This window comes from Caretta caretta, chromosome 18 (genome assembly GCF_965140235.1).
Source record: "Caretta caretta isolate rCarCar2 chromosome 18, rCarCar1.hap1, whole genome shotgun sequence".
NCBI lineage: Eukaryota > Metazoa > Chordata > Testudines > Cheloniidae > Caretta > Caretta caretta.
Genome location: NC_134223.1, coordinates 21,190,382 through 21,214,234, shown reverse-complemented (window position 1 = coordinate 21,214,234; position 23,853 = coordinate 21,190,382).

Genomic DNA, 23,853 nt, shown 5'->3' with positions numbered 1-23,853 from the left:
GTGGATTGTTCTCCTGTTGTTATGATTAGTTGTAGTATTTATTTGTACAGCATCAGACAGCATGCTAGGGGCCTCACCAGATATATCCATTGTTATATTTGTACCATCTAGAACCTCAGTCCAGGATCAGGGGTCCATTGTGTGCTGAGGGGAGTCTGTGTCCCAGAGATCTTACAGTCGAGGGATATGATGGACAGACAGGGTGGAGGAGAGTAGGCAGCCAAGGTAACACAATGAAGAGAGAGAGAGAGCAGCAGAGCAATGGAGGTCTCTGTTCACAATTGTCTAACCAATGACAGACAGTAGGGATTCCTAGGCCTGGTTGCTGAGGAAGGTTTTCTGGAGGGGTTTAAAGGATGATTAAGTGCTTGTGCTTCTTAAATTGCACAATGGCCTTGCCCATAAGCACCAACTGTCTAATTTCATAGCCTGCCACAATGAAAGGGCAGTAAAGCAGTGGGATGGGGAGAAGAGAGATCTCAGAGATAAGACGAAAGTTACCCATCAGAGCTAAGTGGACAGTCACACAGATAACGAGAACATCCAAAGCTAGGATGATTTAAAAAAAAACATTAAAATAGGAGTTTTGGAAGGACTACAACCCCTCCATCTTCAACTTCTAAATATTGAGGACCAGGAAGAGATTTTCCCTGTGGATAAATTATCCTATAACTACTCATGGCAGTGTTTCTGGCACTTTATTCTGAGGCATCTGATGCTGGTGACTGTCAGAGAGAGGACATTGGGTTAGATGGACCACAGGTCTGCTGTGGGGTGGCAATTTCCATGATCGGTTTTCCATAGCATGCCTGAACAAGGCCTTCATGGTTTTGTAAACGTTTTAATAAATATAAAAAACAAATGAAAAAGTCATAGAAGAAGAAAGTCCTGGTTGGCTCACCCATCATGGACCTCAGGGTAGAAAGATGTCCTGAGGTGAGGTCTGAATGAAGGGCGGGTGGCAGTGAGGTGAAGAGGGAAAGATCTTAGCCCTCACATTCCTTTGCCCTTGGTGCCTTCCAATTCCTCGTAACTCTCTGGAAAATGCTTCTAGCCTTAATGCGGGGGTGGTGGGGGGAGGGAAGGCATCCCATGCTGAAGAATTAATCTTAAACACCTGTCCCCAAGTTCACAGAAAGCAGGGACACTGGGCAGTGTGAATCATCAATTCCATTTTGTCTAAGTGCTTATTTGAGGCCAAAGGTCTTGTTGATGATAGTTTTACACAGTTTTCTCCTTCCTGTTTCATCCATAACTAGCATCTTTCCCTGACAGCCATTATCGTAATTTAACTGAAAATGACAACAAACTAATGGGACGAAATGCCTATATATTTTTTCCTAGCAAAGATGTCTATTTGGATACATTTGGTGACTTTGGTGTAATTAAATACATTATCAGAGGCTTGTTACAGTAACAAGAGAGCTCTTCCACTCACTCTCCCTCCCTCCGTCTGCTGTTTTTTTGTTTTTTCGGAAGGCGTATTCAGGATTGCACAGGGCCAAGTCATTTATCCATAGAAAAGTCGACTCTTTTCTATTCAGTATAAATTATCATTCCACCCTCATCACCCAAGTAGCTTCTAGCAGTGCATTAAGGCCTGACTGACAACAGAAAAGGCACAGTGGCTATACACCCATGTAGCTATATGTACCCCCTCACTCAGGCACAGTATGAGTCTCACAAGCTTTAAGGAATTTCTCCTCCTCCGAGAGGTAGGTCAGTACTATTATCACCATTTTACAGACAGGGCTTTGAGCCACAGAGAGATTAAGTGATTTTCTAAGGTCACATGGCAGAGTCAGGAATTCAGCCCAGGTCACCTGAGTCCCAGCCTGGTGCCGTAGCCATAAGGGCAAAGCATCCCTTATTCCTAACTCTCCCATCAGTGTGCCTCAGTTCTGATGTGGAGAACTCACCTCCCATCACACCTTCATCCTGATGATCTCAAAGTCATAGTCTGACCAGGTGACTTCACAAGTTTTGACTTCCCATTACCCATCTGCCCTTTCCCCTCCCGGGCCCAGGACATGCCCCACTTTCAATAGGGAAGCATGATTTATTTATGTTCCTATGTCTGTTAGCTTGTAAGTAACATTTATTACTCTGTTTCCTCATAAGGTAGGGTTCATGGAACACAGACTTCAAGGAAAGGAAACACTCCATTGATTACCAATAGAATAGAGTTTCCATCAACAGTTTGTAATTGCTATGCATGGAAGGTACAAATTGATTATATTTTAGTACAAACATCACATGGCAGTGCATTGCTGCTCTCCTTCTCTGGCCACTTCTTCCCTCACCCTGCATCTTACATTTGGTTGTAGGCCTGCGCCCTAGCTGACAGCATTACCCGTTTCATTTTTTGTGCCTGGTCCTTACTGGCATTCTCAGCAGAGGGCAAGGCTAAAAGCTGGGTGGACACTGAACTCCCCTCACATCCCTAAGAGAAGTCTTGCTAAGTCAGAGCAGAGACACATCGACACACATGTCTGCAGTGTGTCATGGGCCTGTTTCCAGAGGTGGAAGTCCCTGGGAGCTGCATGTGCTCAGCACCCCTGGAAACCAAGTCACTTATTAAGATGCCTAACTATGGATAAAAGATGTCCAGCTTCGCACCCAACCCTGAACACCTTGGCCGGTCACTAAACATCTTGCACCTGCTCAGGAGAGGCAGGAGAGAACTCACTCTACAGGCTCTCAGTGCTGACCCTTTTATGAGCACTGAATTCACTTTGCTGTAAAGCCGGCAGGTTCAGCCAGCTGCCAGTGGGACTACAGTGCACTGTTCTCCTGGGCTAGCATAGCAGGGAGTAAGATGTGAACAAAGGGACAAGGTTGTGCACTGGGTCAGAAAGGACGAGGCACTGCAGAGCAGGATTCCTTGTAGATCTGGGCCACAAGGACGTACAGCACTGGGCTTTTCCTAGCTCTTCTGCTGGCCGAACCTGGCAGGAAAGAACCAGCATTTCCCCCCGATGAGAGGACAGGGTGAAGATACCACATTCGTCACTTTATATGAATCACAATCAGGTAAAATGATTATTTGAAAGCTAATGTTGCGAGTGGTGCAGAGTAGTTATTATTGATTATTATTATTATAAGGCAGCAGGGGGAGGACACAATTCTGCACAAGCGACTCCAGTTGTTCTGCTTGCCTATCTGCACAGCCTCCTACAAAGCCACCTGAATCCTCCTCCCCAAATTCTCTCTGTCCATCTCTCACCCCGTAGCTACCGCTGGGGCCTAACGGTGGGAGCCCCGGCGTACACAAGGCACCAGTGTTTAACCATCCTTTCGCGCAGGCCAGCTTTGGCAAAGTTAAAGGTCACCATGGTTCTATTGCCAATAGCCGGTCTATGGCGGGGTTTGCACTGCTGATACGGGGAGCTGCACTGGTGTTAACCACGGTGGGAAATGCTAGGGAAGGTTGGCCTAGTGTAGGCCCACTCTGTGCCTCTCTCAGGCCCCAATTCAATAGGGTGCCCAAGCACATGCCCGGTAAGTCGGTGGCACTACTCACATGCTTAAACTTAGGCACATACTTAAGTATTTTGTTTAATCATGGCCTCAGCTTTCAACTCATCTCCCTACTCCTCTGCTTATTCTGCCTCATCTCATCATCTGAGCGGCTCTAGGCTGAATCCCCCTGGAAGCACGGCTACCAATCCCAGATTCTTCCTTTCTCACACTCTTATCCTCCATCCCCATCAGCCCTGGTTCCAGTTCAGTGCCCTTTCCGCTTGTCTCTCTCTTTCTTCTTGTCTCTTTGACTCTCCCATGTGCTGTCAGCTTATGTCTCTGCCCCGCCAGTTTCCAGCCGCTTTCTGCTCCCCAAACCTTCCCCTCTCACATCACATCTTATAGCTCAGTTATTCTCACCTTCCCCTCAGGCTCTCATCTAGTTTCTTGGTCTTGCCATAGCTTTCATTAGCTAAACAGCACTGCTTTGCTTCTGTAATTTCTGCTCACGGGATAAGGAGCCCAGCTCAAAACACATCTACTGCCTGATTTTCTGTGAATCAGAATTTGTGAGTCATGTAACTTCCGTGTCCTGCAGCTGCTCTGTGGCCTTCCCCCTTGCCAGATCAGCCAAGAACAAACATCACCAGCCTAGCTCTACTGGAAAGTGTGTTACCCCTACCCCGTCCCTTGGATCTCTTCCACCCTCATTTCTAATCATTCTCTGCATAATCAGATAATCATCACATGCAGCTGGGTGTGGCAGCCATCCCGAGTCTCAAACAGCCACAGCAGCACCAGTTCAGAGGCATTGCACTCCTGTTTATTAATCCACAGAGTCAATAGGAAACTGGTATGGAAACCAATGGTGAAATTTACCCCTTATGTTTTCAAAAAGAAAAGGAGTACTTGTGGCACCTTGGAGACTAACAAATTTATTTATTAATGCTCAAATAAATTTGTTAGTCTCTAAGGTGCCACAAGTCCTCCTTTTCTTTTTGCGAATACAGACTAACACGGCTGCTACTCTGAAACCTGTCCTTATGTTTTCAGTCACTGCATGTAAAAGTGGAGGGGGTTGGGGAAGAGGAAGGGAGCTCTTCACTCAGCATGTATTACAAGTGTCTTTGTTAATTGCTCTGATTGTGTTATTCAAGCAGCTGTCTCTCATTGTCGCTGTATGCATGCTGCTTACCAATCCCAGGCCCGTAGGCCAGAATTAGACTTTGGACCCAATTCATTGCTTCAGCTTGAAACAGGCATATCTCCATGGAACCCAGTACAAGCCTGCAATAATACAGCAGTACGTTGGGCCCTCTGGTGTTAACATTGATTTCTTCATTCCCCCCTCTAATCAGACCAAGGTTTTTCTATTCTTTTATTATTCTAAATTCTCATTCAATCAGTTCTTGTTGAAGGTGTTGATATTTTTAATGGTTGCAGCATTAGAATGTTAGGTGTTTCCCTCACACATACACAGTAGCTGCCATTTAGGGAATATTTGCAAAAGAGATTCTCTCTGTTGCTGGTTGTACATTAGTGTCCCCGAACGACATCATTCAATACGGCAGCAATTTAGTGCCACAGCAATCTGCACTGTGGAGAAATTTTGATTTCACAGTATTTGTGCCTCTTCCCTTCGCTTTACAAAGCACTTCGGCAGGAGGAGCAGTAACTTTCAGTTTTACTATCTCCTGACACCTTAAAATGCTTTCATAGAATTCCCAGCATGCCTGTGGGAACCAAATATTTTTATTTCATTGAGATTTTCCTCAAAAAATATGTTCTAAATGAATAGTAAATTTGTTTTTAAGGCAGATGGTGTTGCTTTTCTCTAATGCACTATGCAAGGTGGAAAGAAACATCTTTGCTTCTTCTCCCAACTATACTAATAGCTGCCGGTTTCACTGAAAACAATGTGATCACCACACCTGTTCATGTAGGCCCTAATTCAACACAGCATTTAACCATGTGCTTCTGTCTATCCCTATTCAGCAAAGCACTAAGCACATATTTACATACCTGGTTAAGTGTTTGTTGAATGAGGACCTGCTGAATTGGGCCCATAAGGTTCAGAGTTTACTTTTCTGAAATGGAAGCTGACATTTGTGTATCTTGGAAATGTAGAAGATAAGTTATTTTATCCACAGACATGACCAAACAGTGGATGATCATAACAGGCTTAAGCCATCAAGAGCATTATATCTTCAAGCAGAGTCTGTCATAAAGAGATTATTGCATCCAGGAATTCAAACACAGGAAGGATGAGAAAAAGAGCTTTGGGAGTTTATCCATATTGAGGAGGGTGCTGTGCAGCTTGTGTGCCAAGATAGTATCTTGAAATAAAACTCAGCTGACTCCTCTGTCTTTTACTAATGATAAAAAAAATCAAATCTGATCCCTGCAGGAAAAATACCAACGGTTAACTAGTGAAAACTCTGTCTAAAAACACTCTGCAATGAATACTCCAAAACAATAGCACAGCACGCTTAGAGCTATATATTGTAGTTTATACCAAAACAGGATTACCTCTACATATTGCAGAAGAATGGAAGGGAGTAATTAGGCAGTAAATGTTACTACATTAACAAAATAGTAAAGAGACATAGCAATCCATCATCCTGAGATGTGCTAGGCATCTTTATTGCATTTGGCTCAATTCCTTAAACCCAAGGAATTTCATGTAGGTGAAAAACCAAATGAAGCATCAGTCAGGCAGTCTTTATTAGCCCTTATTCGACACAAAGCAGTTTTACAGCACTAATAACACCATAGTAAATATAGCCCAACCTTGGTTTTATCTATGCTTTCAGTATATGCCAATCAAAATGTACAGGAAATAATGGAAGGTTTAAGAAAAGATGTGCTACTCAGCAGCTGTAATCAAGGTTTTGTCAATTCAGGAGATTTCTTTTTTTGTATTGACAATGACATTAGTTCAGTGAACCATAATTAGGATAATTAAATGTGCAATTTACTTATTGACAGATCACAACCTTTTCAGTAAAATTTGTGATGATTTACTGAGGGGTTTTTCTTTGAATTTAAACTCCTTATAAGCAGTTGTGAGATTGGATTGTACGCATGAGCACTGAGGAAAGATGAGTTACAAATCTGAATTGAAGAGCATAAATTGAATTTGTTGACTCTCTGCTCATCACTTAGGACTGGATTGTTTTGGAGCAGTCAAAAATCCTGTTCCAGACACAAAAATACAAGCTCATTCAAATTAAGTTAGATTTTTTTTTTTTATCTACAATGGGAAATAACCCAAAGAAGTTGCCAAATTACATTTTCACAGAGATGATAATGGTGATGATGATGGTACTTAGAAGTTCTGATTAGGAGCAGGGTCCCATGGGCTATGTGCTGTACAAATAGAGAACAGAAGCAGTTTCTGCAAACTTTTCAGGGCAATCTCAATAAACAAGATGGACAAACAGACATAAAAAGACATAAAAATTTACTTACTTTTTCTTTAGTTTTTTGAGATGGAGGTTGGTTGAGGAGAAGAGATTTTCAGAGATGTATAGATTTTTTTAAAATAGCTTGTTATCAAATATTATTATTCTGATTTGTTTTATCATTAAGAGCGGGAGGGCTGTTTGTGTGGAGAATAGATGCAATTGGGTTTGGGATCAGAACTTTGCAAAACCAGCAATTTTCACAAACATAAAAGATCTTGAATGTTCAGCAGAAATTGCAGATTTGGTCAAAGACTCAGTGCAGTTTAACCAGAGAAAGGGTACTCTCAGTCTTGCTTTGTCTCTTCTCACTTCCCAAGTTCAGGGAGTGTTTGGATCTAGGGGGTTGGTTAGGGAGGCCTTTTTGTATAGCTTGTAGATCCCTCGCTGTATTGCCCTGATGGAAAATTAAGACAAGGAGCCAGAAGTCAAAGGGCCTTTGCTTTACTCTTAGTGTTTTGTTTGTTGGCTGGTTTGTTTGGAATACCAAGCGGACAGCAATGGTTAAAGGCCATTGGAGCAACACTTCCGGCTCCCTGACCCACTTCCTTGAAAACTGAAAGCTCACCGGAGGTGGCTATAGTTAACATTGAAACAAACAATGCCATCTCCTGGTTAAACAACATCATTGTATACACACAGTCCTTCCACACCTGCTCTGGAAGTTGAAGAGAGGTGTTAAATATTAATGTATCAATCCAGCCAAGACATGCCCAAAGCTGCTGATGTTTTAAAAAGAAAATCCAACCCAAACTTTTCCAGCCAGCCCCATTAGATGCCCATGCTAATCTTTCATGTCCTCATTCCTGATAATACTCTGCAAAATAAAGACTTATTTCTGGCATTCCCCCATCACCCAAACTAGTGAGTCAGCTCAACAAAGAGATAACTGGCTTGGCTTTGCCTACTGAATAAGTTGGTTTACATTATTTTGATGCAAATCAGCAGGTTCTAGTGGTTTAGAAAGTGCTTAAGGCAAAACAGGGAAACAGAGCCAAGTGTAAGTTGTTCTATTTACATAAGCTTTTGTCATCTTATTTGTCAGACTATAAAATACTCAGAAGATGTACTCTTGTGTCAATCCTGTAAGTAGCCGGCATTTAGTTCCTGACTTAATATTTCCCTGGATGCTTATTTATAATGAACCAAAGTAAAAATATCACCCTCCCTCATGGAAGTAGAAGAAAGCAGCTAATTGCAGTTACAATCAAAAGCACTGTTGGGAAAGCACAGGTTTATCTTAAATCCTTTTGCTTTTGGCACACATTGCTTTGAGCTCTTAAATAGTAACTGGAGCTCTGTGTGGTTTTCCAGGACCATAGAGGCATGGATTTTATTCCAGCTTTGCCATTGAACTTCTGTGTGACCTTGGAGGTCTCCAAGTCTCTGTTTCACCTCCCACCCTTTGTTCATGTGGAAACATCTTGGGTCAGGGACAGTGCCTAGTACCAGGGAGATGTGACCTTGGATGTGCCCTCTAGGAGGTTTATATTACACAAACAATAATAAGAACAGGAGGACTTGTGGCACCTTTGAGACTAGCAAATTTATTTGAGCATAAGCTTTCGTGGGCTACAGCCCAGTTCATCGGATGCATAGAAGAGGATGTATATATTCATACAGAGAACATGAAAAGGTGGAAGTTGCCATACCAACTCTAAGAGGCTAATTAATTAAGATGAGCTCTTATCAGCAGGAGGAAAAAAACTTTTGTAGTGATAATCAAGATGGCCCATTTCAGACAGTTGACAAGGTATGAGGATACTTAACACAGGGAAATAGATTCAATTTGTGTAATGAGCCAGCCATTCCCAGTCTCTTTTCAAGCACAAGTTAAGGGTATCTAGTTTGCAAATTAATTCCAGTTCAGCAGTTTCTCTTTGGAGTCTGTTTTTGAAGCTTTTCTGTTGCAGAATTGCCACCTGTAAGTCTGTTACTGAGTGACCAGAGAGGCTGAAGTGTTCTCCGACTGGTTTTTGAATGTTATGATTCCTGATGTCAGATTTGTGGCCATTGATTCTTTTGCGTAGAGACTGTCCGGTTTGGCCAATGTACACGGCAGAGGGGCATTGCTGGCACATGATGGCACAGATCACATTGGTAGATGTGCAGGTGAACGAGCCCCTGATGGCGTGACTGATGTGATTAGGTCCTACGATGGTGTGGCTTGAATAGATATGTGGACTCAGTTGGCACTAGCTCCTAAACCTCTAAGCGTTGTATTAATAAGCTCATCATCCCAGGTCTTGATCTGAAACAAACACTCGCCATGAGTCCAGAACAAACACTGGCCTTCCCCCTAGGGTTTTCAGGGACCTAGCTGCCTTTTGCAGCACCAGCCAAATGTCAAAAATATTTACTAGGCCCCCTGTTCTATTAGTAATCATGGTGTTCATAGACTGAGATTTATCAGTGTAAGATTAACATAAAACAGGAAAAGAAGTGGCTACCAAGAGCTCGTTTTATACTCCCCTGGCTTCAGAAGAGATAGCCCATTCTAATCAGACATATAAAACGATAAAAAGTAAATTCACCCATGTGCCCTCTGAAGCACAAATAAAGGACACTCAGACATTTTTGAACCTCTAAATGAGTCCAAGACTGATTTTAAGTTTTGGGTGACGTCTTCTATGGATCTAAAAAAGAAAAGGAGGATGTGTGGCACCTTAGAGACTAACATTTATTTGAGCACAAGCTTTCGTGATCTACAGCTCACTTCATTGGATGCATCTTTCCTTTGGCATCTTTGTTTTCATAATGGTTTGAAGGAACCTGCAGTCTGTAGCCTCTCCTGTCTTGAAGGTGGAGAAGATACTGACTGTACTTGTCCAACTTGCGTGTGCATGGCAGAACAATGCATCCAATGAAGTGAGCTGTAGCTCACAACAGCTTATGCTCAAATAAATTGGTTAGTCTCTAAGGTGCCACAAGTCCTCCTTTTCTTTTTGCGAATACAGACTAACACAGCTGCTACTCTGAATTCTATGGATCTGACTCCCCTGCTTTCAGGTGATGGTACTGTACAGAAAAGGTATTTGAATGTTGTATTACAAAGTGTTTTCAAGAATGGCATAGGGTACATTGTAAAATATACCTTATGGTAAATAACCATGTCCATAACTTTACTCCAGTAAGTACTCCCACTGAAATTAATGGAACTACTTACTTCCTTAATATAAACACCTTGCTGAATTAGAGCTGAAAGTAATTCCATTGACTTGAAATGGGACTAATCATGTGGGTAAAATTATACACATGCTTCAGTGTTGACAGGAGCAGGAGAACTGTCTGGCGCACATATCTTTGTTGTTACTGCAGTGTGGTCTTGGTCATCAGATGCTAAAATGTGTAACTGATCATGCTTTCTTTCAAAATGTAAACTCCAGAACTCTTGGTTCTGGGCACGTTTCAGAGCATTAGGCACTTTGCTGTTTACTTAGCATACTAATAACGTTGGCAGTTAGTTGGAAGAGGCAAAACTGCATGTGGATGATGGTGATACCTTAATCTTGTACAGTGGGACCAGTTTGGATGTAGCTCAAAATTGCTTTGCAAAATGAGTTTCTTTATAGCAGGAAATCTTAGCGAACAGCAAGAGCAATCAGCAAAACCAGAACCTGATGATGAGAGGTCTTTCATGGATCAATAAGAAATTTGTTTCCAGAAGAGGTCAGAGAAAAGTTTTCCACATTACTGGTGAATTTTAGCTTTTTAAAGGAATAAAATAAATAAATAAATATTTTCTCCCACTGAATAAGTTGGTTCCTTGTGTTTAGCAGTGTCTGGAGACATGACAGGTCCTGATCCACAAAGGGAATGGCACTGAAAGACACTAATGCATTTACATTTCTTTAGAACAGATACATACACATACAGAAATATGGATCTAAACATATGAATGGGGATATATACACACCTCTTTAGAAGAAAAAGAGGCAAAATTCTGATTGATGTGGCAAATGACAATTGCTTCTGGGTGCACTTTAAGGTGGAGAACGTGTATGATATTTACCATAAACATAACAATTGTGTTCTCACAGTCATGCCCTTGTACAGTGGCTGGACTGTAGCTCTGTGGCAGTTCTAGGAAACGCTAGTGGCTGTATGCAATACAGAGGAACAGCTCTTTCCCCAAAGGCATCTTCTCAGTCTGCCAGCCTGCTTGCCACTAAGTATCTGCAATGCAGGGGTGTCCTCTTGTAAGAACCTTTCCTCCCCAGCAGGCCTTTTTTGTGCTGGTCCATTACATCTGGAAAAGCCAAAGGCTACAGCCCTAAAGTATCTATCTTCTTCCTTTCTTTGCATCTCCCTGTTGTCCAGCTCTTAAGTATTCTAAACTCCTGTTAAATTTTGCCCCTTTCTTATATCTGAGATGGTGGCACATTCCCACAGTTACATGCTCTTCACATCTGACTTCTGGCTAGATTAATAGAATGGAATAATCACTGATGAAGTGAGCTGTAGCTCACGAAAGCTCATGCTCAAATAAATTGGTTAGTCTCTAAGGTGCCACAAGTACTCCTTTTCTTTTTAGAATGGAATAGCTTGAACAGGAGAATGTTTATTCATAGCTCTAGAGTACATTATCAACCTCTTTATCTAACTTGTTAAACTGAAAAACACAAAGATGTTTTTTGCTTTTTAATTCAAAGAGTTGTGGTTTTCCATCTCCTCCATGCTATTTTTTCCAGGTGCTGGGAGTTATGGCGTGGGAGGGAATAATCTCTGTCTTTAGCACTTGGAGGATTTAACGTTCTCTTTCATTTGTTTCAGATCTCATACTCAACAGGAGGAAGAGTTTTGGACCCAGTCACCTTGCTTTCAGCTCTACATCTCTAAGGAGGAGGACGACTGATTATAGGACTTTGTACTTCCCTTCCATCCAAGGATCTCTGTGTGCCTTGCAAACAATAACAAAGTTTCACTCCATCCCAGTAGGGTAATTTACTTATGATAACTCTTATCTCCCCATGTCTCAGGCTAACCCAGCACCTACTCACGGTCACCATGGCCATTAAGTCTCCTGCTGCCCTCATTAGATGCTATTAGAGCTGACCAGGGAATTCTTTTTTTCCCCCATGAAAAATTTCAATGAAAATAAAAATGTTTTAATTTTTGTCAAAAATTTTCTTCAAAAACAAAAACCTGAAAACCAAACATTTTAAGACTTAAAATGAGAAAGTGCTTTGTTTTTTTCAGTGCAAACCTCAACAATGTTGAAAAAAAACCCTACCCCAGACTTTTTTCCACACAAAAATCCATTTTGGGGCGGGGGGAACTGTCAGGAAAAAAAACAGCTGGTAATTTCCAACCAGTTGTAGACACTATACTTTTCACTAACTTCTCCTCCTTCCCAGGACACAGAGTTAATCTTTGGGGCAAAAGAGCAGACACCTAGGAGACAAAGGGCTGGTTCTCTCAGACTGCAGCAGTGTCTGTGTCAGAGAGTTTACTGAAACCATTGCAAATATGCAATCCATAGATGTTGCTTTCCTTCATTGTGCTTTACCTGCAAGGACTTCCATGTGGCCTGTTAGAATTTCCTTGGAAGGGAGTTGAGAAACGCGAGTTGTGCTAGGGGTTAAGTAGACAGAATTTTTTAAAATGGACTAGCACAACTTGACACTTAAAGGTTCCGCTCAGACCCTGTCCATGGCAGGAGTGCTCTGTACCCAGCCCTTTCCAGAGACTTATTAGCATTCTAGCAGCCTCCAATAAGCATGACTTGCAGTTTTAGAGGAAAATAACTCTGAAATCGGTGGAAAGAAAATTAAAAACTCCTGAGAGAATTTGCCCAAATCTTTTACTGTGTGTTCAGGAAAAACAGCTGCTGCCTATGCTCAGGAGACCCCAATCTATTCTCTAGAATAAATTCAGCATCACCCTTTTTCCATTACCATCTGTAGACATGTCTCTTTTTCTTCACTTTGTCAGTCTGTCTTGAACTAAACTCTGTAATATATTGGCCACGACTGCTTCCTTCACATCCATACAGCTCAGGCCAATATTTACATCCTGGCGTCTGCAGCTTTCCTGCCTATAGTACAGATTGTCTCATATTCAGTCCTAGGGCATGGGATGTTTTGCTACCTCACTCTGTTCTCTCTTGCTTTTTGTGGGTTCACTGGTCTACTGAAACTTTTCCATTTTCTTCCACTGTGCTTGGAGCTTTGGCTCAGCTCCTTGTTCCTTTCTTTTTTTCCTCCTTCTACAACAAATACACTTTGGAAAATGCCCCCAGTCAAACCACAAGACTCTGGGCTGATTGGTGTAGGGAATCCTGGATTGCACTGGCAGATCAAAGCAGGGACCCACTGAACTGGGGAGGAGTCAGGGCCTCTAGGGAGAGGAAATGGCTTGAACAAGGCACCACAGTTTGGTTTACAAAGCAAACCCCCAAGAGAACATTGAATAAAGACTAACACGGAAGAAACAGAGCCTGATTGTGCTCTCACCATTTCTTCTACATCCATGTTGTTGGAGTGAGCGAGACGGAACCTGGCCAATGGCCTTTTTACATAACATTTAATTTTGGTCTTTCCCTCTATTTGGAAGAGAAGGTGTATCAATCCCAGAGCCAGCCTTGTCCTCCACCCTCATACACATGCTTCTTTTATACATCTTTCCCATAGAGGGTTCATATCGATAGTCACGCTCTGCCCTTCTACCGCAGCTTCCTGCCCCCCAGAGTTTCTCAGAGCACTTGGCAGCAGTTGGGACATGCAGCACACCTGAACTAGGCAACTCTGGTCTGCTGGTCAGCTCAAGACATGAGGCAGTTAAGTCATCTGCCCAGGCTGTCTTCAAACTCATAGCAGGGCAGAGTCCAGCCGGACAGCTAACTGCTCTGACCACAGCACAGTTATCCATTTAACATATAGCGTGGCAGTGGGTTGGTTGAGCGAGGCTATACTAGAACTGTGAAGGGGCAGTCTTTCAGGGTGGCCTCTCTTTTGTGCCTTTATCTTCCTGTCAAACGTATGCTGCTAAGAAACCCACCCAGAGGAGGCTTTGAGGCAGAAACTGGCCACCCTGGGTCTCTGGTCCCCCTTGAGTGGGGTAAGAGTTGAACTGTGGTTTTGCTTTGGGCTGAAATGACTCAGGAGTGGGACCCCAGGGGGATTCAAACTAAAGAGTCTGTAAGCCCCTCCCCTAGGGCAGCCAGCCAGCCCCAAGCATGGCATGACACAGCTGCTGGCAGGGAGCAGACCCCACTGAAGGGGCCACCTCACAAAATTGCCCCAAGGGCCCCCTCATCAGCAGCCTCAGAAGTCTTCAGTGGAGAAATATAGACTGTCTAACCCTAGTCCCTATATGTGCAGTAGTTCCTGAGCCTGTTCTTCCTAACACCAACACTCTCACCCCCCCTTCTCTTAAAGGCTTCTTTCCCTAATGAGCTCCAGCTGGCCCGCCCTGTAGGCCAGTCAGCCAATATGTCTTTCCTCCAGGGAAGCCCATTAACCCTTTTCCCCCTTTCTGGGTGCAGGATACGTACATCCCTTCATGCCTACCAAAGGCTGATTGTTATTGCAGTCCCTAGCGGGGCTCTCTGGGTTGAGCTCCCAAGCCTGTTGTGAATGACATTAACAGCAAAACTCTTACTCATGTAAATGGGAGATGAGGAGGCCTTTAGGCTGTTGGATAATTACTAATGCCCTAGATTGATCCTGGATAAATTGACCCTAGAGTTTAATCATTAACACACAGTAATCATTCCCAGGTGCAACAGGACTTCTCCTGTTCTTGAAGTTAAGCATGTACATGAGCGGGGAGGGGAGCAATGAGAAAAGCCTTCCTTGTATTGAAGTAGGAATATGCTGCAAGGGTAGTGACTGGAAAACAGGGCTGGAAGAGGCAGACCAACTGTAGGAAATTAAAGAATTAACACTAGAGCTTTAGGGAAGAAGCCCACTTCAGCATCTGCTAAAACACTTAGATACACGCTAGTTATCGTTCCTTGCATGTCACTGAGATTTTGACCAATGTCTGAAATATTTATTATGGTGGAGGAACTAAACTAAACTCAAAAAAACACCATTTTTAATCTCTCTCTATATTTTTGATATGTCCATCCCTGAGTTCTCTAGGCAAAAATCATCCACAGGGGCCACCTACTTTCAACCTTTGCTTGTTACAGCTGCTTTTACTTGCTGGGAGGGTTTATTAATTTTTATTGTTTCTATTACAGTAGCACCAAGTGGCACCAACTGAGATCCGGGCCCTGCTGTTTTGGACACCCAGAAAGAGACCGCTGCAACCTGAAGAATTTACATTCTATATACACTGCACAAACCAAAGGCAGGAGGGGAAAAGAGGTCAAGGGACTAGTCCAAGGTCACACAGCAACTCCGAGGAAGAGTCAGGAATAAAACTCAGGTCTTCTGTCTCTCAAACCAGTGCCCTGCCATTAGCTCTCACTGCCTTTCTGCTTGCTAATTAACATGCTGCTGTCTGTTTTTTCCACCAGACCATGCTCCTGACTTCATTACTGAAATGGGGGGCGGGGATTGCACAAGAAGTTGGGCCTTTGCTCTCTACCTTGATGAAACCCCCTTGGGGTTTGCCTGATTTCTTTTATCATAACTGATTTAAGCAGTAATTTCAGAAGGCAAACATTTTAGAACTCGCTCCTCCAAGGAGTCAGACCCTTCGACAATAGCTAAGGATGGGGCTCTTAGAGTCCAGCTAGGGATGATAAGACAGCAGAGCTGCTGAAATGTGTGAACTTTGTGATTAATTCGTAACTATCTGATTTCCTGGCCAGTACAGTCTTAAACCTACAAATTAACTCTCATTTTTTCTTCCTCAGTAGGGATGACGTCAGTGCTGCTCAAGTAACAAATTATTTTGACATCAGCAAAACAGCCACCTGAGGAGAAAAAAGTGGAGATCTATGGATCCAATCCAATGTCCATTTCAGTAAGCCTCGGATCAGTCTCTGTGTGTTCCCAGAAGTAAAATGTTTGCTATTAGCACCATGGAATTGTTCCGGTGACTTATTCAGATATCTCTTTACTATGCACACATTTCTGGAACTCCCATGCTGGAAGAACTGGGAATCTAACTGACTACATTAGGACACAAAAGAAAAGCGAATTACCATGATCTGTATTGTACACACCAGAGGGATGCAGATGTCATTTTGAATCATTATCATCTTGTGGCAAAGGGACTAAAAGCTTAAACAAAAGAGACTTTGCATGAAAATAGATTTGATCCACCTGCAGAGTGGGAACATGCACACACAAAAATCATAATTAGGGATAGCAACAACCCGTCTGATTCACTGGCTTCGTAATCAATGTCAAACAAACAATGGAGAACAACTTGAACCATGCAATCAGTGGAACCAGACTGCTCTACAGAAGCAACCAGGGTAGATCTGACACAGAGCTGTGAGTAATTCAGATAAAAATACAGTGAACACCTTGCTTAAACTCAAGAGGCCAAGGGGCTAATGGTGTCCAGAAATAACAAGGTGAAAAGAAAACCCTTATCTGTAAAATAAAGTAATGGATTCCAATGTAACGTCTGCCCTGAGTCACCTGCAGGTTTAGAACCCCAGAAGCACTAAAGCAGAAACCTTAACCTGCTGAGCTAAAGGGGACAGTAGCAGTAATAAGCTGTGATTCTCTGTGTGAGCTCGTCATAAAGGGAATGTGACACACACCCAGTTTACAAGTAAGTTACAAAAGATTTTTTGATCACGGTAAACTTATTTTGGGACCACCTCCTCAAAGACAGCAGTCCTTGGTCTCCTCTCCATTACAGCAAATGGTTTTATCAACTGCACTGGCATTAACTTCCAATGTGGTTACATTAGCATAAAACCTGTGTGCTGGAGTGGAGAATCAGGGCCAATGTCTTTCAGGGAATTCTCACCAGCGGGTGAAATGCAGTTTAGCACTTTTTACATTACAGGGTGCTGTGATCTTGTAGCACTTCAGGATGGGTGACTTGGTTACCCCTCGTTACTAAAAAATATTTCTTTATTTTAAATACATTGTTTTGTATTTATGTAACTTTTTGGTAGGCAAACAAAAAGGGAATGATATATTTTGGGGAGGATTTTTTTTATCCTTGGTCTCGTGGTTTCTTTAGAGAAAGCATGGGAAGCTGTGGAGCAAATGAGATTATCAGGATTCAGACAAGAACTGGACAATTGTGTCAACTCTGGAGCACATCCAGCTTAAAACAACTCCAGAGATTTGGAAGGGATAAAAACCCTCCCCCTTCAGGGCACGAGCCAATCTCTAATTGATTGGGGCTGGGGACAACTGATTGGGGTTTTTTCACCTTTCTGTAAAACGTCTGATACTGACCAGGGTATGGACCCTGATCTGATCAAGTCTGGCAAGTCCTGTCTTCCTTTTCTAATCACGTGGAGGCAAGTTCACTCACAAGGCAGCAGATGAACTCTGCAGCAGCTGGAAGGATGATCTGTACATTAGCTGTCTCTGTGAGTGACTCACAATCTCTTCTGAACTGCCACTGCTCCGGGTGTGTTGCTGACACCCATTAATGTTCTATTGGAATCAGTGACACTTTTCAATTGCAACTGGAACATGCATCAACAATGCACCTGGATTCACTGGTTCATTCACCTGAACAATAAGTGCATCCTCCCTGGATGTACCTGGAGCATTTGGCAGCAGCCAGGGATTTAATCGGATTAGCTACTGAGTGTAGAGACCAATTAATTTGCTTTGCATTATTCTACAGGCAATTGGAAGAGAGTTTAGATCTCATCCCATTGTCTGGAAATTGAGTCTCCAGTACTCACTAATGGTTCTCAATTTTGCTAACCAACTCTTAAAGCCTTAGGGTATGTCTACACTATGAAATTAGGTCGAATTTATAGAAGTCTTTTTTTAGAAATCGTTTTTATATATTCGATCAGAAAATGCTCTAAGTGCATTAAGTGCATTAACTCGGCGGAATGCTTCCACAGTACCGAGGCAAGCGTCGACTTCCGGAGTGTTGCACTGTGGGTAGCTATCCCACAGTTCCCGCAGTCTCCGGAAATGAGATTCAAAAGTTCGTGGTTCTTTTCCTGTCTACCTGGCCAGTGCATCTGAGTTGAGAGTGCTGTCCAGAGCAGTCATAATGGAGCACTCTGGGATAGCTCCCAGAGGCCAATACCGTCGAATTGTGTCCACAGTACCCCAAATTCGACCTGGCAAGGTCGATTTAAGTGCTAATCCACTTGTCAGGGGTGGAGTAAGGAAATTGATTTTAAGAGCCCTTTAAGTCGAAAAAAAGGGCTTCATCGCGTGGACAGGTGCAGGTTTACATCGATTTAACGCTGCTAAATTTGACCTAAAGTCCTAGTGTAGACCAGGGCTTAGTGTACTATACCTGTTATTTAACAAGCACTGCAGCCAAAACCTCAAACCATCTTTATTACTGCTGTGGGTTTTAGCAGCTGCCTGTGAGTGATATTACTTTCAGATAATTAGCAAGTGACTAATGTCTTTTCTCTTTTCCAACTTTTTCTGTAGAGTGATACTGAAGAGGAGAGGAATTCTTTTCCCCCAAAATATTGTACCCTTGGCCACTCTCAAGGAGGAGATCAGTCTATAAAAGTGAAAGATTGATCTATGAGGGCTATAAGTTTGGAAGATAGCTATTGGATTGGAATAGACTTGGCTTCAGAATATGAGGAAGAAGGTGGTAAAAGATATTGTAACAGTGCAGGATCAGGGCAGCAACATTAACTGGGTTGCTAGCAGGGACAGAGAAGTGTCTGTTCTGTGTACCTTGTGTTTATAAAAGATCCCAGAGAAAAGGCTGAATTTCACAATTAGAAGTCTGAAGTGATTTGCATGGATTATGCATTCAGGCAGATGCACACGCCATCTGTGGAAACATGTTCTGCTCTCCCTGTGTACAAAATCTCTGTCTTGGAGCGTTCCTGTGTAGCCAAGGACAGAGTCAGTCCCAAAGCCAGGTAAGCAGCACAAACAAAGCATTTCCAATAGCCCCTATCTTTCAAGAAAACTAAGTGACTCATGGCACATCGTTTGCAGTGCTGTAATGTCAGGAAAATGCTAGCGATTTCACCACAGCATCGAACTTTGAGGGCTGGGAATCTGAGCCATACAAAATCTGACACAACTATACCAATTGCCGTTGGTCTCAAGGGCTTCCTTAGCTCACAGTTCTTTCCTGGATGGTAACTCCCAATCCAGCAATGGTGATCATTCACTTCTGTATAAAAAGAGCTGTGCAGAGACCGGATAAAGAAGTCCAGTACAAAGTTTGGAGCTGCCTGATTTTGTGCTTTTCCTTCAGGCTATTGCTTTTGAAACCATATATATTTGAATTTAGATGATGCATCATGAAAGGGAATTCATGCATACTGGGCTGGATCAGACATCACCACTTTATATATGTGAGCGTATTGGCCAGATCTTCAGCCCTTTGCAAGTCGCTCTTCTGCCACTGCAGTGGCTCAAAGAGGAGTTAGAGCTGCATTAAGGCTTCGCTGAGGATTCTTGGTAGACAGTGTTTTGTTGGGGGGGAACTGGGGACTGGACCATGACATTTCCTGGCCAGCAGAGAGCCTCCGTGAGAGCTGCTAACCAGCAACACAAGTTAGAGCAGCTCTGAGCCCTTCATCTGCCCCCTCCACTGCCCATCAGGAGCTGCTCTGCGCCCCCTCTAGAGCAGGGGCAGACCAACTCTGACTCATGAGGGCTACATGTAAGAGCTGGGGTAGCACGCTCATCAGCAGAGCGGGCCAGATTCCTGCGGCAGGATGGGATACCGATTTCTGTATTTGTATGTGATTATTCTGGACTTTGCTGAGGGGTGCAGCTGCTTCGGCTTCTGTAATTGTGTGGGGGATTTTAGCTGATGGGTAGAGGTTTGGCCAGGTGCCTTCTGGTTGTAGAAGTCGAAACCAATCAATCAATGTAAACGATTCACTAATATTAATGAAGGATGAAGACTATTTGCTGGAAGGAAGGATGGTTTTGTGATTAAAGCACTGGCCTAGGACACAGAACCGGGGTGGGGGGGGGGGCAGATTGATTCTCAACTCTGCTAGGGACTTAATATTGCTGTGCCTTAGAGCTCCAAAATGCGAACAACAACTTGACCTTTGCCTAGCTTCTCTATTTAGACGGTGAGTTGTTTAGAGCAGAAGGTGTCTCTTTTTTGTGTGTTCATAAAGAACCGAGCACAATGGGGCCTCAATCTCAGCTGGGACATCCAGGCAGGGCTGCATTACAAAATATGAACAGTTATTGTTAGTAATCATTTTTCAAAACTAAAAACCTCCAATTTTTTGTAAGCAAATTCTCCTCAGATGACTTCTCTGCATCACCCATGGATGCACAATGCTTTCCGATTTTCTTTTTAATCACTGAGTACTCCTATATAGCTATATATATATATATATATATATATATATATATATATATATATATTTGGAAAACATCTGAGCATTCAAGCTAACTGCAGTGGATTTGAATTATAGAATTAGAAGCAACAAGTTAATTCTGAGCCTTCAGGCTAAAAAGTAATAATTAGTGCATGCCCCATAAAACTGGGTTTTAATTAAATACTTCTTAGAATGGGAGAAGTTCTAGGAAGTGCTTTACTTTATAATTTTATTGATATGGATGGACACCATCCAGGGATATGCTCTGACTCTAGAGTGCTTTGGGAAGTCAACTCAGAAACATTACACAGAGTTCAAAGAACAATCAAGTAAAGACAGAACAAGCAGACTTGCAAATCTATAGAATTGGAGTGGAACATTGCTAATTTACACTAATGAATGGGAAACATTGCGAGCGACTGAATTTTGTAGATCAGCAAGTAAGTGAATGAACACTATAAAAATGTATCATGAAAAGCATTTTGTTCATTTGCTTTGGTGACTGTAGTTTGCTTTTAATGATTTACAATACTTTCTAATATACTAATAATATTGTTTGTAAAAATTATGAAGCCTTATTAGTCCAAGACCTCTCTACCACATTTAGCTCTTAGATCTTTGCTTGCCAAATCTTTTGTGCATTGTATAGAGTGAGAGAATTAACAAAGCACCACTTGATTAAATCTTGCTGTATGTATATCACAGCTTCCCCCCTGTGAGTGAGGCATCAGAGGTGAATGCATCCTAGGAAGTTAGCTTCTTTGCAAGGGCCAATAGTAGGCTATCACTTATACTTTTTAAGGTCTACAGAATAGTCCAGCAACAGATAACACTACATGTTACTCACATTGTCACATTGTAAATATATGCATACAAAGCCTATGTCTGAGTAAAGATCACAGCTGTGTCTCGTAGTGCAGTCGTCTTTTCTTTGCATTCTAAAAAAGACCACAGGCAAAAATGACGTATGGTTCTTCAGCTTACAACACTTTTATTGACAGTGATATGGCCAGGGAAAATGACAGAAGCTTGTTAGATAAGTTCATGGAGGATAAGTCCATCGATGGCTGCTAGCCAAGATGGTCAGGGATGCAACCCCATGCTCTGCATGTCCCTAAGCCTCTGACTGCCAGATGCTGGGACTGGATGACAGCAGATGGATCACTCGATAATTGCCCTGTTCTCTTCATTCCATTTGAAGCACCTGGCATTGGCTACTGTCAGAAGACAGGATACTGAGCTAGATGGACCATTGGTCTGACCCAGTCTGGCCATTCTTATGTTCTTGGCTTCTCAGAAATGTTGAGTACCCACAATTCCAGCTGATGCCCACGGGGATGGTCTGTGATCAGGTTCTTGTCTGCCTACCAGCGATCAGAGATAGTCCAGATGAAGTGTGCAGAGGAATTCTTGATTTGGGCCTGATTCATTGTCGTCTGTTGGCCCCGCCAGACCATCTATTCTGACATAAACACACCATATGCAAGCATAAGGGCTCCCCAGGGAATACCTCTGTCATGAGCTATGTGCCATCCTCACAGCAGCCCCGGTTGCAGGGGGCATTCTAGGGTGGACAGGGGTGAGCATGGGTGGGCAGAAGAAGAGAGGGAGAACTGCTGTGGCAGATGTAAGCCCTGATGAGTCTGTGTCCCTGCAAAATCCCATCCGGGACATTGCACCAGGGTCACTATTTACTGCCCTGAACTACTCCAGGGACCACCGCAAGCCTCCAAGCCCCTAACTCAGAGAGAGACAGACTGCACCCACGCTGTGCTGTGATGTTCACTGGCCCCAGGCCTCTGTAATCATCATGGGCCAGATCTGCCAACTGTACTCATGCTGGATAGGACCATACGCTGCTGGAAGCCATCCCAATAGGACTACGCACGTTGTCCAGCACGAAGCCTGGGTAGGGAAGGTGTTAGAATCCATCCATTTGCATGCAGCGTGTGAAACATTCCAGAAGAAGTCCACATCAGAGTTCACCTGCTGTGCAGACATGCTCCTCTTGCCAGGGGACTGCAATGGAAACTCTTCCCTTGATGAAACCAGGAGGGACTGTAACGACTGACCCCAGAGCCTTCCCCCATCCCCTCTTTCGCTTGTTTTTAAATAATTCACAGATGAAAGGGCGGATTCGGAGGTGACCTAAACAGCAGTGTGTGTTAGGTGTCACTGTGTGTGTGTCTGCTGAAGCCATTTATATCCCAGGAGGGTAGACAGCACGGGCTGCAGCTGGAAAGACAACCAATAGGAGGGAAATGCATGATATCAGGCAAATCCTCAGCTCCACTGACTTCAGTCGAGCTATGCTGATTTACACCAAAATGTCTGTGCGTGAGGTGGTGAGAGGGGGCGACCTGTTTTTGCAACCATTTGCTGGTTACGTTCCCCCCCCCCCCCCCATGATCCCGTCTGTCTACTCTGAATTTGACTCCAGCCACCGTGTGCCATCTTGCCCCATCACCGCTTTTTTGGAAAACACGTGTCCACATTGCTAGATATTTATCCTAACACTGAACTTCTGAAAGTCCCTTCTCTTGCTGCTCATTATGCACATGGATAATGTTGCTAACCAGTGTGTTTAGAGTAAGTGCCATTGTGGTGACATTGAAATCCCCTGTTGACAAGTAAAGCTCCGGTCCTGGATGATAAAAAAAAAAAAAGCCAATTAACACATTCCTTTTTGTAAACTCCAACTCTGCACCCTTCGTTCTCAAAATATATAATTAAAACACAGTCTCATAATTATATGACTTTATTGGATTTCAGTGATGCTGAAGGTCTGACAGGTGTTTCATTTGTTTCCACTTAATCTCAGTTTCATTGAAGTGCAGCACACTCCAAACAAGTATCACACTCCGTACAGATAACCTAAAGGTCAAAGGGGGAAAATGCGTGTCTGTCACTTTAAAATCCTCATGGTTGGGGTGGGAAGCGTAATTTGTCATTTAGGAGCAGGGCTGTAATACGTTGTTTCCTATTAAGACAAGTCTAAATGAATCTTTAATGACAGCATGCTGCTTCTCTACAGATTTAGAAATGGCAAATTAAGCTGGCCATCTCCATCTGAAACATGTGTCTGCTCCCAGTTCTGTCTATTTCAGACAGAGATGGGTGATGCTTTAAAGGGTCTTTGCAGATGTGCAGTTTTGTTTGGTGGAGAGTGGAGAGGCTACCTTGAATACTAATGGCACCCAAGTATTTACTGTAAACTCCATAAAATGTCTCTGAATGACTTCCTTCTGGTTCAGAAACGGTGAGCCAGATGTTTGAAATCTTTGCCAATAAAACTCAAGGTAAGATGATGTAAGGCACACAGCAAAATTAAAAGGGCATATAGAATGAACAATGTTGATGTTTTCTGTTTAGCATTAACATTTCATAGAATATCAGGGTTGGAAAGGACCTCAGGAGGTCATCTCATCCAACCCCCTGCTCAAAGCAGGGCTAATCCCCAATTTTTGCCCCAGATCCCTAAATAGCCCCTTCAAGGATTGAGCTCACAACCCTGGGTTTAGCAGGCCAATGCTCAACCAC